Genomic DNA, 16,430 nt, shown 5'->3' on the forward strand with positions numbered 1-16,430 from the left:
TCTCACAGTTGCTGGGGCCTGAAGTCCACAATGAAGGTGCCAGCTGATTTGGATCCCAAGGACCATCTTCCTGCTGTGGTCTCACAGAAGAGCAAAAGAGATTCCTCCTATGTCTCTCCTTCTAAGTCATTAGCCCCATTGTGAGCTCCACTGACCACATGATCCATCTAGTCACCTCCTGGAGATGCAGCTCTAGGTTCCTATAATGCTTGGAGTTAGGCTTGCTCCATGTGAATTTGAGGGCTAGAAGACACATTCCATCCCTGATACCTGGATCATGCCACCCATCATTTCACAGTTAAGACTCTTGCCACTGTCTTGAGACTGGTGTTCCTTGATTCTTATTTATCTCTTTTCTATGCCGAAGCATTCTAATATGCAAATTGACCTTGCCATTTGAAATAATGTAATGGTGGCAATCCTGGGACTTTAAAGGAAAACCTTACTACTTTCTCAGTGAACTTCACACACTCAAGCCATTCTTATAGCCTTGATGCTGCCTAGACGCAGTATAATTTCTAGTAAGTCTGGATTTAACAGCTAAGCACACTCTTGCTTTCTGAGTTTGCTTATGGTGGTTTCAGGAGAGGATAGAGAGTGGGACTGTATCTAACTTTTTTAAGTGGGGCAGGGTATTGTACTCATACATGTACCTAGGCCATGGCATGTGCATGGAGATCAGAGAAAACTCTTGGGAATTCGTTCACTCCTGTCATCTTATGAGATCTGGGTATCAAACAGATTGTCAAGCGTGTGCACAAGAACCTGTACCTGCTGAGCCGTCTCACTGGCCCGGGAACTGGCTTATAACTTGATGCCCACCTGTATGAGGCTTTGGTGGACAGTTAATGGAAGATATAGTCTATGTGGTACAGAACTGAAGCCAGTGTCTGTGACTATCAAATCGTTTCATGGCTGAAAATGATTTAGTGTGTATGCCAGCTCTTATTGACATGACTGCATCCTTGTCATGCTACATCATGTTTGACCAGAGAACCAGTGAAGTATTCCCCATTGTTCACAATGCACTTACTGACTTTCAGTGTGTTTCCTTCTTGCTCATCTCCAATTTAATAAAAAATTTAAATTTCAATTTTCCTGGTGGCATTCTCCACCTTTTGGAAGGATTTACTCTTCTTCATTTACCCTTCTTTACTTATCTTTTAAAAGTTACCAGTGAGTCATTGCTTTCTAATCCTTTGAAAACTCTATAAAACAGTTATTCCTGTTTATTGCTTTTATCTGGAAGCAGTTTTTAATGGATGACGGCACTCTTCCATTTAATTCCTGGCTAAGGAAAAGACAGTTCTTCATTTTTAAAATATGTCTCTCCAGAATTAGAATTTACGCTATTGCCAATGAACATACATAAAGCTCAACTAGACAGTAGAAACATCAGGCTTTTGAGCCTGTTTTATCTTGGAGAGTTTGTATTCTGACATGGTAGTGAACACTTCAGGTGGCTTTTCTACTGTGGTCTGTTAATGCATGACTCTGCCAGCTTCTTAGCTGAAGATTCCATTGTAACTTTTTCCAGTGCTTTTTATTGCCATTATTATTATTTCAAATCCTTTCTACTCATGAGTCAATGTTTACATTGCTCTTTGTAGACATAGGCTTTGAAATGATGGTTTGTGTGGAAAGACTTTAAATTGATGGACTAATAAAATATTAAAGAACAGATCTAAGAATAAAGAACACCAAAGGGGTAGTTATTACTAAAAAAATAAAGTAGAAGCTGGGGATAAATTATCTGGGAAATGAAGAACTGAATCATATTGGGGGCACAATGTCTGTACTCTATATATCTATCATGCTCACTTTTTATACATTATAATACTCAGAAAATCAAATAGGGAAATGGCATTTTTGCAACACATTGTTTTTAAAGAAAAGTCACTATACTAATGGTGAAGTGTGAACTTCACTCAAGGCAGCACACTCTTTCAGGAGCCTTATTTTAAAGGAAATAGGAGATGCAGTGGCCCCTTCCTCCAGATGACTGCACAAGACCACGTTTCCACGTCACAGGATTCAGAAAATGGCTTTTCTTCTAATGTTCTAAGACACCGCAGCTCTGCCTCCAGATGTCCCCTGTTCTCCGATCCCTCCGTTTGCTACCATCCCTCCCCCTCCACACTGTGGCAGGTGCCTGCTTTCACAATCACCCTCCATCCTTATCACCATTTTTCTTCCACACCTCACTCATCGCAGCCTCTCCATCATTCCTGCTGCTTATTCCTGTTTGCCCTTGGCCAGCTCCGTGACTCTCTTTTCTCTGGACCTTTCACTGTCCTCTGAGAGTCCATTGTAATTGGAGATTTCAAGGGTATCTGCATTTGATCCTTCGATTTCTTCACCAACTTGCCAACTGCCAGTCTAGTCTAGGCACAATACTCTTCATTTCTCTTTATTTTGGCCAGGACCTCATAGAGATCCACCTGCCTCTGCCTCCCCAGTGCTGTGATTACTGTGATTGAAGGCGTGTACCACCATGGCCAGTGATGAATGGACAGTGGCAAGCCTTCATACAGCACATGTGCCAGACCGCTCTGTGGTCAGTTTTATATTCTTGAAAGCAGCTCTATATGTGGGTGTGATATTCATTTTCTAAATTTACAGACATAGTTATTTAATAACAGAAAGAAATACAGAGTACCAGTAAAGAATAAAGTAATTAAATGAGAATAATAAAAAATAAAGTATTACAGAAAGTAATTGTCAGCCAATTAGTGGTACTCGGTAATGAATACTAATTTATTCTAAGCAACTTTAACTGGGCCGTATCAACTTTCCCGAAACCTTTGGACTGTCTTTAATTGGTTCCCAAGTAATCTTTGAACAAGAGCCAGCTGCCCTTACGGGTTGCATTTAATGCCTTCTGTCTGTACAAGAAATGAACAGCAACATGGCGCTGCCATCATCCGTTGCCCTCTCTTCATCCGCCATCATTCTGGGTTGTCTCCTGTTCCCCACGGCCCCTCCCTTCTGACCTAAGCCGCTGCTTCTCAGGAAAGCCAGTCTGCCCATCTGTGTCTGCCATCTATTTTCCTCCTCGTGGGACTAGTTTTTGTTGAATTTTCCACAGCTGTCTCACAGCTTAAATCCCAGTCCTCTGGGCCTTACCCCCAATCTAAAGACATGAGTCACTCTACACTACCTAGAAGAGCTTCCTCATACTGTTGCTGCCGTATCAAGTTCCCGCCCTGCCTCTCTCCCTCCCTTCACCAAGTTCCTCCAGCAGTTTGTACCCATCACCTTCTAGTCACTGCTCCGCCATCAATGTGACTCATTCCTCACCCATGCCCTTGCACACCAAACCCAGCAGCTCCTCTCTCATCCGCTTCTCCTTAATCTCTCCTGCTAAAGTCAGTACCGATGGCCCTCCCTCTTCAGAAGACCCATCTCCCTAGTGGTGGTGACATTTTCATTTTCCTACTCACTCCCTGCTAATGGTTCTTCCTTGTGAAGAAACTCTAAAATGTGTATGTTGTCCAGGGATTACCTCTGCTTTCCATATCATGGTAGCTAGTAATTTTAAAACCTGCCAACTCTATCCCTGCTGTGTTTCCACTTACACACACACACACACACACACACACACACACACACACACATTTTAATACGCTTTCAGGATATATCTACCTCAGTTTCCCTCTGATAGCTTATCTTCAAGAAGTATGAAAAAGTCTCACCCGTCTTCATCTGCCTTGCTCAGTTCCTCTGAGCTCAATGTGGTTGACATTTCTCATTCTTTTCTGTCTTTTAGTTTTCCTATCTAAGACACCTGCATCATTTCTGTCACACTATAGTTAGAGCCACTCAGATCACTGGTTATCAGATCTGAAGCGTCAGAACCTCTTGGACTTCAGGAATTCTGGTCTCATGAGTCTGAATAGGAATCTTTGGTGATGAGTTCCCACTGTCCACCTTCTCTTCCTGATTTGGGGTAACACTGCAGTTCTGTCATTGTCGTCCCCCTGACACACACACTTCTTACACTGGAGGAGGTGCTCTTGCCTCAGGCCTTTGCAGTCACCCACTTAGACTGCCACCATGGTTCCTAATATACTGGCCCTGTCCCTGCTTCCTCCCCTCAGCCTGCCTGCTTTTCTGTGAGATTAAGCTCTCTTTCATGGGATACCTCTTGTTATCGGAAGTGTTAAATGGCTCTATAGTTGATGAAAAATCATTCCACATTGCTGGCCCACTACTGTGAGATTTTTCTTATTGCTCACTTCTGGGAACTTTGAACTGTAGCCAAAAGGAACAATCCACTGGGATTTATAAATTTGCCTTTTCCCCTTTCTTTATGCTGTTCTTGTTCCTTTAACCTCAATATTTACATTTGCCTGCCTTCAAGGCCAAGGCTGAAGATAAACTTCCTTCCTCACAAACGCTTTTCTGACTCTACAAGATCCAAGTACCTGCGTGTGCATACACACACACACACACACACACACACACACCAAACAATAGCATCTGCCTTCCATACCTGTGGGCCAGTCTAGCCATGCTTTAAATTTCACATGAAAAATTCAAGAGAATGGGGGAAAGAAATGCTAGAATTAGAATCTGAAAAAGAAAATGAAGGGTACCTGTGGCATTGGCATACAGAGAAAGAAACGTTTAATGACCTATTATGGGACGCTGGTCATTGTGTTCAAATCATCTACTTCCTAATACACAAACATTGTCAAAACAAGTGTTTGTTAGGGTTTCTTATTGCTGGTCTTTTTGTTTATGTTTGTGTAAGTTGTTTGGTTTTAATATTTTTATGTGTAAGTATTTTGCCTGCATGTATGTCTGTGTACCATGTGCGTGCCTGGTGCCCTTGAAAGCCAGAAGAGGGCACTGGATCCACCTGGACTAGAATTACAGATGGTTGTTAGCTGGGACTCAAGCCTGGATCCTCTGAGCTGCCAGTGCTCTTAACCACTGAGTCATCTCTTCCACTTCAAGTTTTTGCTTTGTGTTTTTGAAATAAGGTCTCACTCTGTAGGATGGCTGTCCTGGAACACGCTATGTAGACCATGTTGGCTAAGAACTCAAGAGATCTTCCTGCCTCTGCATCCCCAGTGCTGGGATTAAAGACATGCCCAGTGATTTATGATTATGTTTTACTCCACTGGCTTCTTTCCCATTAAACCATACACAGGGGGTTCAATTTGGGACTTTTTTTCTCAACACTAGTGTTTCCCCTTTTTATTCTCTGAGACTGCTAGTAAGAATGAGCAATCAGATATTAGTTCACTCCTCGTACATAAAGATCCCTGCCCCATTCCTGTGTACTGTGCCATTGGACAATGGCAGGCCTTTATGTAACACAGCTTGCTCTGTGGTCAGCTGTACATTCCTGAGGACAGCTCTGTATGTGGTGTGATGTTCATTTTCTGCATTTACAGACATAGTTATTCAACACCCAAGAAAGTAATACACCCAAACCTTTTGAGAAATACAGCATTATTTCTAAGGAGAAGCAACTTCCCTGTAATCTAATAGCAAATGGGAGAAGAACTGCAATCAATCACACTGAAAAGAGACAAGGTGGGGGTCTGGTAATTCTCTCCTTTGATCCCAACACTCAGGTAGAGGCAGGCAGATCCCTGTGATAAAGCAGTAGACATTTAAATAATACAATTTAAAATTGTGGTTTCTAGTAGGGTGGCTAAGTTACAAATTTAAAGGAGAAAGTAAGTTTTGAGGTAAACTGGCCTTTATCCAGACTGAGGCTATGTCAGAAAACAGTCCTGGGAACTGGTATATACGACAACCCACACATAGAATTATCATTAGTGTTCATTTTTATGAGATATTTTATTACTTGACTCAAGACTTTGGCACTGAATTTGAGCCCGTTATCCTAATGGCTGTTCTGTGATGTACAATCAAACTATGTACAATATTTAACTCATTACTAGTAAGTGCTTAGTTAGTAACTTAATTTCTAGATATTATGAGGCCATCTAGTAAGATTCAAAATAAAGACATGTTGTACATTTCTGGTGTTCTGACAACTGAGTGAGGAGTTGCTGCCCAGTGCCAGTGCATCTTCATAGAGTGTTTGGGTGGGAGCTCCACCTCAACCCCTGGCACCCTGGCATGCCTATACTCAAAGACTCTGGAATGTTCTGGTTGAAGATCCACCTCAACTCCCCTCCCCCCAATTCTTCCCCCCAAACCCGCCTCTTCAAAGCCCGCCAAACACAGCTCCTCCCCCAGAGAGGCTCAAGACCACTCCTACAGGACATTTAAGCTGCATCCCCTGAAAACAGACACATGGTTTTCCCGTCTGTTGTCCCCATCTCCTCTCTGGGGGGTTGGAGAACCTCCCGGGAATGCTTTACCCATTAAAACAGGGCTTTTCTAATTCAATCTGATTTGGATGTTGGTGGAGAGGCTTATCAGGGTGCAAGAAACTTACCATAGAGGAGCATTTCAAGCTCTTTTTTTTTTTTTTTTTAAAGATTTATTTATTATGTATACAGTGTTCTGCCTGCATGCCAGAAGAGGGTGCCAGATCTTCATTACAGATGGTTGGGAGCCACCATGTGGTTGCTGGGAATTGAACTCAGGACCTCTGGAAGAACAGCCAGCGCTCTTAACCGCTGAACTATCTCTCCAGCCCGCATTTCAAGCTCTTTAACACCGAGTAAATGGTCACATTATAGAACAAGGCTAAACCAGTCTTCAACTGTTTCAAACTCTTTAACTCTTTAAATGGTGATGTTACAGAAATAGGTTAAGTTGATCTTTAATGTTTACTCAGCTGGTTTCCTGTTTGTTTTAGAACTCTGATGTCTAAAAACTTTCGTCACTTTTATTTGACAAAACATTCATAGAACATTACTGTTTCAGCTGTGAACCCAAATGATAATTTCCCTTCCCATACTTCCAAGGCAGTTTTGTCTCAGAGGAAGAAGCACAATGTTGCACCTTTCCTTGACAATCACAGACATACTCAACAACTCCATCGCCACACAGCACTATGTTTTCTGGCAACACTAGAGTACATGTTTCAAATAGAATTACTCTAATAACAGTTTTTGCAAGGTCAGTGTGGGTATGTCTCATATAACTTGGTTATTCTCCTTAGATTCAAAATTATAGCCTGCAAATTGAAAATTATATATAGCTTCTGCAAGGCAAGACCATAATTCTAGGCTTTCACCATCTTTTCAGTCCATATAAATCACACTCAAAGCAGGAGTGACACTGGGCTTTCCTTCAGCATCCAAGCAAGCCCAAGTCTGCAGTTAGCAAAGCCCAGATGGTGAGGTTCTCAGCAGAGTTTGAGACCCTGGGGAACAGACTCACATTCCTTCAACCCTGCCAAATACAGTAGGAAATAAGCTGGTATTGACTTCTGTCCTGGGGTCCAGCATATCACCTGCACAGCTCCTTCCACACCATCCTTCACACATCCGTAAGTATCAACTATCTATGTCTGTAGATGCTAGGTGTAGGCCTACATTACGGATATGATCACTCAGGCTTCCTTTGTTTAAGATATACGATGATCTCCGTCAATTCCCATTGAAAACTTTATGGACTGTGTGCCATAAGCCACTGGTAAGTCCCATTATCATATTTTAAGGGGAATGGGATGAGATAGAAAGGAGTGGTGGCATGACATAGTGTAGAGTGGAAGAACAGAAGAAAACAAGTTAGGATTTATGATGCTTTTCTCTCAAGAAGGTACAGTTCTGAGGGGTGGTACTTGGGAGGCAGAGGCAGGCAGATCTCTGTGAGTTCAAGGCCAGCCTAGTCTAGAGAGTGAGTTCCAGGAAAGCCAGGACTACACAGAGAAACTCTGTCTCAAAAAAAAAAAAATGTGCAGTTCACAACCATATTGCTTTCTGTGATTTGTGGTAAGTAAAGTTCCAAGGTCAGGAAACTAGGGCAGATCTAATTCCTTCGGTGGTCTTGGAATTGGCATATGATTATGGAAATCTTAAATAAAATGGACTGATTTGGGGAAGTGATCAATGCCTGTAGCCCCCTTTCTCTCTGTCTCTCCCCCCTCTTCCATCAAAATGTAAGTAATTGGGCTGGTAAGACGGCCTAAAAGGTAAAGGTACTTGATGCTAAGCCTGAAGACTGAGTTCAGTCTCCAGGCTGTCCTCTGATCTCCATATGAGCTGAGAGCATGCACCTACCTCCCCCCAAAATGAATAAATAAGTATAATTTAAATAAACAGTAATCACAGGGGTCTGTCATTGGGGGAATATCATTAACAGGTGGCTTTGCCCTATAAACCACAACCATAAATTTTTCTGCCATGTTTTCTCTGCACCCTAAAGCCTCCCCGCCCCCCCCCGTGTTCCTTTGCATTTCAGTAAAAAGTGAGAGAAATAAATACTAGGCAGGCAAATTTAGCTGTCAGTTCTACTTTTAGCTGTATTCTAGCTACTCTTACAAAGACTTGAACTAGAATTTGGCTTTTGCTTACTAAGTTAACTAAGTTTGAGCCCCTCCCTTTGTAAGCAAGGTGTAGAACTAAGCACTTGAGAGTGTTTTCATGGGCTTTGTGCAGCAGAGGATTTCACAAGGTACAAATGTATTTAGGTTATCCATAGAAAAAGAACCAACAGGCATTATATATTCAAAGATACATAGAAGATAGGTAGGTATGTGTCTTATTTAGAATTTCTATTGCTGAGAAGAGACATCATAACCTTGGCAACTCTTATAAAGGAAAATATTTAATTGGGGGGCTTATAGTTTCAGAGGTTTAGTCCATTATCATCATAGTGGTACATGGTGGCATGCAGGCAGACATGGTGCTGACTACATCTTGATCCAAAGGCAACAGGAAGGGGTGTGAGACCTGGGCATAGCTTGAGCATATATGAAACCTCAAAGCCCACCCTCACAGTAACTTCCTCCAGAAAGGTCAAAAACAAAGAAACAGACAAAAAAAACAGGTCATATATTTCCAATATATAATGGCATAGGATGTACATTACTGTTCCAAAATGGAGGAAAGGGATCATAGTGAAGAAATACTGGACCAAAGCAAGGCCAAATACCATCTGGGCAAACTCTAAACTCTGCATCTCCATGTCTGATGTCAAAATGCTCTTCAGATCTCCAACTCCTTTCAGCTCTGTTGACTGCAACATACTTTCTCTTGGACTGGTTCTCACTGCCCTGGCATCTCCAACATCTTGGGATCTCCAGGCTTCACCTTCACAGATTCACACAATGGTCCCTCTCTACCTTTTTTCTTTGTGTAGACCCTCAGTGGGTTGGGTGATGTCCTCTCACATTGAGGAAGTCTATCTGCTTTATTCACAATTCAAATGCTCACTTTTCTCTGAAACATCCTCAAAGACACACCCAGAAAGTTTAAGCAGTTATTGAGTTTCTCTTTTCCAAGTCAAGTTAACATATAAAGTCAATGATCACATAACTTACATAATAATGCTATGAAATTTTAAACATAAAATCAAAAAGAGGAAGAGGATAGAGAAGAGAAGCTACTGAAAGATTATTTTTAGGTATTTTAAAAGAAATAATAGTATTTTAATTATTTCCTTAAGGATTTCATACAATGGGCTATTGATCATATTCACCCACCCCTCTTCATCCCTCCCAGAGCTGCTCTTACTTCCCTACCCTGCCCCAACTTTGTTTCTTTTTAATTTATTTTTTTAAATAACTCATCAAGTATAATTTATGCTACTGGCATATCCCGACCACTGGACTGTGTTCAACCTACCAGTGACTGCACCCTTAAAGAAGACTGACTCTTCCTTCCCAAAAGCCATCAATTCTCTACAGTTCTTCATTTAGCAGTAGGTTCTCAAGAGTCCCCCCAACATACATACACACACACACACACACACACACACACACACACACACACACACACACACATGCTGAAATATTGATTAGCTTATTATTGTACACATCTTGTGCAGGCAACCACAGCGGCTGTGAGTTCATGAGTGTGGTGGTCCTGAGGATACTGTTGCTCCATTCCACCCTAACCTCAGGCTCTTGCAATATTTCTGCTTCCTCCTTCCACTATGGACCCTGAGCCTTGGGGTTAGATGATATGTATGTCCCATTTGTGCCTGAGTATTCCACGGATACTTGTGCTTTGTACTTTGACCAGTTTGAGTTTCTCCATGAACCACCATCCACTGCACAAAGAAACTTCACTGCTGAGGTCTCACTGCACTAATCTATGTGTACAGAGACAGGAATTTAGAGATCAGTTTGATACTCTGTCCATTTAACAGAATAATATTAATTAGGTTTATCCCTTGGCCTCTGAGCTCCCAAACCATGAGTTGTTGGCAAGATTTACAGTGCCAGGAATGGCTTTCCTTCTGTGGAGCAGGCCTTTAATAGTTGGTTACCTCTATAACATTCATGCCACTCTGGCACACATGGGTATTATCTTGCCACAAGGGGTCTATTTTTAAATAGGTTGGACAGAACATTTTTAGTTGCAGTTTGAATGTGATGGAGCTTCTCCAAAATGTTTAGGATTTTGCTGCAGAAGTCCTGAAATGAAAAGGAAATTCTAAAGTTAGAACCATGTTTAGGACTTGTGGTTAAAGAGTAAGAGTATGGGCTGACCAAATATGGTGGAGGTTGTTTCTGTAAACAATTTCCAAAGCTCACCCATAAGTGTTATTTTTAACCTATTCCACATAGTGGCCTAATACTGATTGGCCAGTTCTGGGACACAAATGCCTTGCACTTTTTTGTAAGCCTATATGCATCTAGGAATATTTGAGAGCACTAGTGAGTGCTTATATGTTGTGGAAACAGTGCTAATAGAGTAAGAAGGCTCAGGGTACAATATAATCTCACCAAAAACTGAATCAGATCACAGAAGCATCCTTGTATCCAAATATCTAATAATTTCAGAATAAGAACCATGCTTTAGAAAAAGATCCTTTGATGCCTCTTTTTTTCAGTGTACCTATTTTTCTACTTTAAATGAGTGCTCTGGTGGAAAAAAACAAAAACAAAAAACCATAACTATCTTAAATCCCCATCATCTCACTGTCGTGCTCCTGGTTTTATGTTGATGAGTCTGTTTTAGTAGCACATCCCAAAGTCTGGAGGTCAGTGGGGTAAAAACTGTAAAAAGCGCTTTAGATTGCAAACACATTACACACTCCAGCCTCACAGGAATGAGTTGTTATTTCTGTAACAAAGCTCTGACTGCCGTCAGTGCAGCATAGCTTGAGGGGTGGAATATCAAGGAAACGGTTAAGAAAGCAGTGGGTGTTCTCTACAAACCACAGTTAAATTCACTGAGATCGCACACCCCCATCACCACAATTCAACACAGAATGTCAGGAGATGGGATGTCATCCATCAGCACTGACTTGAGGAGTCAGCTTCCTAGTGACAGCAGTTCCAACATAGAACTTTCTGTGTGTTCCCCTTTCTACAGGTAACTTCTTCTAGAAAGCTTTGAAATGCTTTGTTTTTCACATTAGTAATATCTTGTTAACTTGAGTATTTCAGTACTTTAATAATTTGATTTTGTCTGTCTAAATGGCTTCTATTCTTCAGAAATTTCATACATGAATGCATGTATTTGGGTCTTATCTACCACCTCTCCCCACAACCAACTTCTCCTGGACCAGCACAACCTCAAATCCTCCACCCAACTTTATGTCTTCCTCTTTTCTTTTTCTGTAACTCACTGAGTTCAGTTGGTGTTGCCCATACGTCCATGGGTGTAGGATGATTCACTGGAACACAAGCAGCCTACTGTGGGCCACACAGGTGAAGAGAACTGACTACCTCCCTTAGTTCCTGTCAGTTGCCAGTAGTTCCTCTGCTAGGGGTGGGGCCTTCTGTGTCCCTTCCCAGTCAGCTGGAGTGCTGACTGGCTTTGTGCAGGCAGTCACAGCTGTGACAAATTCATGACTGCAACGGCCTTGTCATGTTCAGAAGACACGACTGCACAGTAGTCCTCACCAGCACTTGCTTTACAGTCTCTCTTTCTGTCTCTCCTCTGTGTGTGTGCGTGTGTGTGTCCACCTGTCTGTGTGCTTTATCAAACACCCACAGAGTTAGTTATCTCTCTTCCATCTTCTGTCCTACCCTCTGACCCCCTCCTCATTTAAACCTTCCCCCGTCACTTCCCTTTGCTTCTTCATTCCACAAGGATGAAACTTTATTTTCACACATAACTGATTTAACAATCTTTTCCCCTTTTTGTAATAATTATATATAATAAATATATATGTAAATAATAAATTTAGTACTTAATAAAGATGTATGGATTAAAGGGTATACTGTGTGACTCACTGGGCCTCTGAGATATTTTTTTTTATTTTGTTCATTTGGTTTTGGGGGGAATTGTTTTGTTTTTGGCTTTACTTTTAAATTTTGTTTAAGATGGGATGTTACAAGGACAAAAGGCAGAGGAAGTGGGGGGAAGGGGAGATGAGTGGGATTGGGATGCATGATGTAGAATCCACAAAGAATCAATAAAAGTTTTGCTGTGAAATGTTGTTCTGTACGCTGTGAATGTGTGTTGCTCTGATTGGTTGATAAATAAAATGCTGATTGGCCAGTAGTCAGGCAAGAAGTATAGGCAGAGTAAGCAGACAAGGAGAATTCTGGGAAGAGGAAGGCTGAGTGAGGAGTCACCAGTCAGACACAGAGGAAGCAAAATGACAAGGCAGAACTGAGAAAAGGTACCAAACCACGTGGCTAAACATAGTTAAGAATTATGGGTTGATTTAAGTGTAAGTCAGTAATAAGCCTGAGCTAATGGCCAAGTGGTTATAATTAATACAAGCCTCTGAGTGATTATTTTATAAGCAGCTGCAGGACTGTGGGTAAAAGAGATTTGTCTGGACTGCAGGGCCTGGCAGGACACTGGAAAACTTCCAGCTATGAAGTTTTTTTAAAATTTAGCACTTAAATGTTTTCAGCATCCACTTAATTATCATTAAGCATCATTAACTATACAGTTAATTATCACCAGCTCCCACCATGCTATGTAACCATTAGCATTATCAAAATATCCTGAAGCTTTTTATAATCCCAAACAGAAACTCCGTGTCTGCTGAATAGTAACTCTTCCCTTATTCCTCTTGGCTCCTGGTAGCCCTGTGTACTTCCTGTCTATCAATGCGTTTACTACCTTGATGCCAGTGAAATTATTAATCCTTTTGTGTCTATATTATCTCACTCAAAACATTTTGCCAAGAGTTCATTAGTATTATAAGTTTATAGCACAACCCCATTCCTTTCTAATCCTGAGTATCTTTGTCTTAGCAAAAATACCATACCTTACAAACAGCAAAGTCTCAGCTGCTGCCGCCGACAGTCTGGTGTTTGGTTCATAGCTGATATCATCCCAATGGTAATGGTCATCATGTGGAGCAAGGAGCAAGGCAGCTCCCCAGAGCCTCTGTGATGAGAATTCTAATCCCTTTCATGACTCTCTACCATTGCACAGGTGATATTATAATACACCTAAGGTTTTGTTTATGGCTGGTGGACATTTGGCTGCTTCAATTTGGTTATTGTTGCTGATGCTGCTATGAACAATGGTATACAAGCATTTCCTCCCTTACTTTCACTTCTTTGGGATAAAACTAGGCCTGGGATTGTTGGAGCCTATGGTAACTTTCTGTTTAGCTTTTAAGGAACCACAAAACATTTTCCACAGCAGCCACACATGACATTCCCATCAGTGGTGTTCTCATTTCTTCCCATCTTCCCACTTACTGTTTTCCCATTTCTCGGTAACGGCTATCACAGTGAGTATGAATTATAGTTTGTTGTAGTTTTGGTTATTTTTTCCTGTGGCTAGTTATGTTGAGTATCTTTTCACATGTTTATTGGCCATTTATATAGTTATTTAGAGAAACAATCTTTCTCAGCCCTTTGCCCATTTTGGAGTTGGAGTGTTTGGAGGCTTTGCTGCTGCTGTTAGGGTATGGGCATTCTTCATACACTGTGTGTGCATTGTTGTTTAAATAGAGCTCCTCATTCCTCGGATAGAATACTGTGTTTTTAAGGTCTCTTTTTATGGCAAACATTGAAATTATTCTTGTGTTATGTTAACAAAGCTATCTCTAAATATCAGTTGTCTCTAACATTACCAATGATAAGTGTCTTCTTTGATAAACATTGACATACAGGCAAGAGATAAGTTACCAGTAATTTATTATATGGAAAAACCCAGCTTGGTAATTATGAAACAAAAGTTATTTCCATTAAAGAGAACAGTAATGTCCAGCTTGCCAAATTAAATTAATGGTAGCATGGTAGCCATTTAACAACATGCTTCTCAGCTTCCATTCCCATCCCCCATTCTCCTTTCCCTGAGGCTCCAGAGAATTTAAAAGGTGCCTCTTCAGAGGTAGACTGACAATAAAGCTGTGGAAGCTTAAGTTTCAGAGCCTCTCTCTTGGATGGGTGCCGTCTGAGATGCGTAGCCCAATTATAGACTTGCAATTTTTGTTTTTTAAAGAAGTGCCCCCTCCTCCAGTTTTATAGGCTTAAAGCCCACAAAATCCAGATGTGCCTCTGGATGTTTCTTCCATCTGAAGCCCTTGTTTAATTACTGCTGCTCTGCTGGAAAGCCAGAGTGAGTCTGCTGCTAAGTGCAGAGTTATTTATGACGGGCTTTCCTCCTTGCAGGGTTTCTGCTCTGGAGTGCCAAGCTACCACACTGCTTACAGAAGGAAATGGGCTGTGGGTATCTCCAGGCAGCAGCCCCGGCATGCTCTGTTGGCTTGCACAGAGTTCTGTCAGCGCATAGTGCTTGCTTAGCTCTAGGGACTTGGAAGAACATGTCGACCAAATTCTGGAACTGTGGATCCTAGTTGTGCATTTAAAACTGTGCATAGCCTTTCATGCTCCACACAGAGCCACAGATAGAAACTTTTGTTTATACAGTAGAAACTAAGATGTCGCTTGTAGAGTTGATGATAAATCTTTGACAATTAAGCAGCTGCCTAGGCTCATCGGGGCCTTCTGACTCTTTAACTGAGAAGGATTTCATTGAGAAAATAAAAGAACTTTGGTTAAAATTTAAATCAGAACATATTCTCTCTTGTTTAGCTGCAAGACATTATTGGAAAAAGAATTATTCATCTATATAAATGTATTTTATATTATCTTATTTTCCCTAGAAGTTATAATAATTCAGATGGTTTATATGAGTATATATATCTAAGCAAAATATCAGCAAAGCCCTCTGCTAAGGCCTCTCTCTTTATAAATAAATCTGATTTTTCTACCTCTTGCAACTTCTCTTTTTCTTGTTTGCTTTTTAAAAAAATTAAATAGTATTGATTTAATGATATGAAATGTTATTCACAAAGAAGTTGGTGATTTTTTAGTAATCAGTTAATTTAACTTGTTAAACATAATTGCAGAAATTTTATTTCTCTAGTGAATTCTTCCTAAACTGCTTAGTATTTGAACATATAACATTTTAAAAAATTTTATTTATTCTTTTCTCATACAATACATCCTGACCACAGCCTCCCCTCCCTCCACTCCTCCCAGTCCCCCCACTTTCCCTCTCCCCCAGATCCATACTCCCTGTTTCCCCTCAGAAAAGACCAGGCCTCCCAGGGACATCAGCTCAACATGGCACAAGACACAATAAGACCGGGCACAAACCCTCACATCAAAGCTTGGCCCAGTAGGAGGGAAAAGGTCCCAAGAGCAGGCAAAAGAGTCAGAGACACCCCTACTCACACTCTAGGGGTCCCCCTCCCCCCACAAATAAAACCCACCAAGCCAGCAACCATAACATATATGCAGAGCACCTAGGTCAGGCCATGCAGGCTCTGCAATTGCCATTTCAGTTTCATGCTCTCCTAGTGTCTCAACACCTCTGGCTCCCACAATTCCTCCTCCCTCTCTTCTGTACAAGTTCCTCTGAGCTGTGAGGGTAGGGACCAGATGGAGACCTTCAACCTGGCTCTCTCCACCTAGTACTTGGCTGTGGGTCTCTCTTTCTGCTCACATCTTTTTTCTTTTCCTTTCTCTTCCTCAACAGTTCCACCCCAAATCCTCTAGTTGGTTCAGAGCAAGGTATGCATGCACGAAAGGGTACCCAAACATTGGCTACCAGAACCCAGTCACTGCTAGGGTCATTCGAGTGAGCAGTAGGGTGCAGCATAGACTCCAGAGTGAGTTTGGAAGCTCTATATACATGGGTAAAGACGACAGCATCAGGAGCTGGAATCCATACAGGGAAGTGCATAGAACATTTAAGATTACTGAAAACAGTTGGGGAATGGACTGTCCGTTGACAGAGAACAGTCACAAAATGTGGAAAGGGAGAAAACCGGAACTAATGTTTGTGATGTTGGCAAGTGAAAGTATTGATGTGAACTGAGAGATGCCATTACTTAGAGAGATATGAACACTTAAAGTTGTCAGCCCTCCCAGTCTCTCACTTTCCATTGTACCA

General features: G+C 41.4%; 1 protein-coding gene across 1 annotated transcript in view; it reads left to right on the forward strand.

Annotated features, from left to right (window-relative positions):
* Adgrv1 (adhesion G protein-coupled receptor V1) overlaps window positions 1-16,430 on the forward strand; it is a 546,923-nt gene that overhangs the window by 474,030 nt on the left and 56,463 nt on the right. The gene's annotated exons all lie outside the window — the stretch shown is intronic.

The sequence above is a fragment of the Peromyscus californicus genome, unplaced genomic scaffold (assembly GCF_007827085.1).
Source record: "Peromyscus californicus insignis strain IS unplaced genomic scaffold, ASM782708v3 Scaffold_18__1_contigs__length_77618521, whole genome shotgun sequence".
NCBI classification, from domain to species: domain Eukaryota; kingdom Metazoa; phylum Chordata; class Mammalia; order Rodentia; family Cricetidae; genus Peromyscus; species Peromyscus californicus.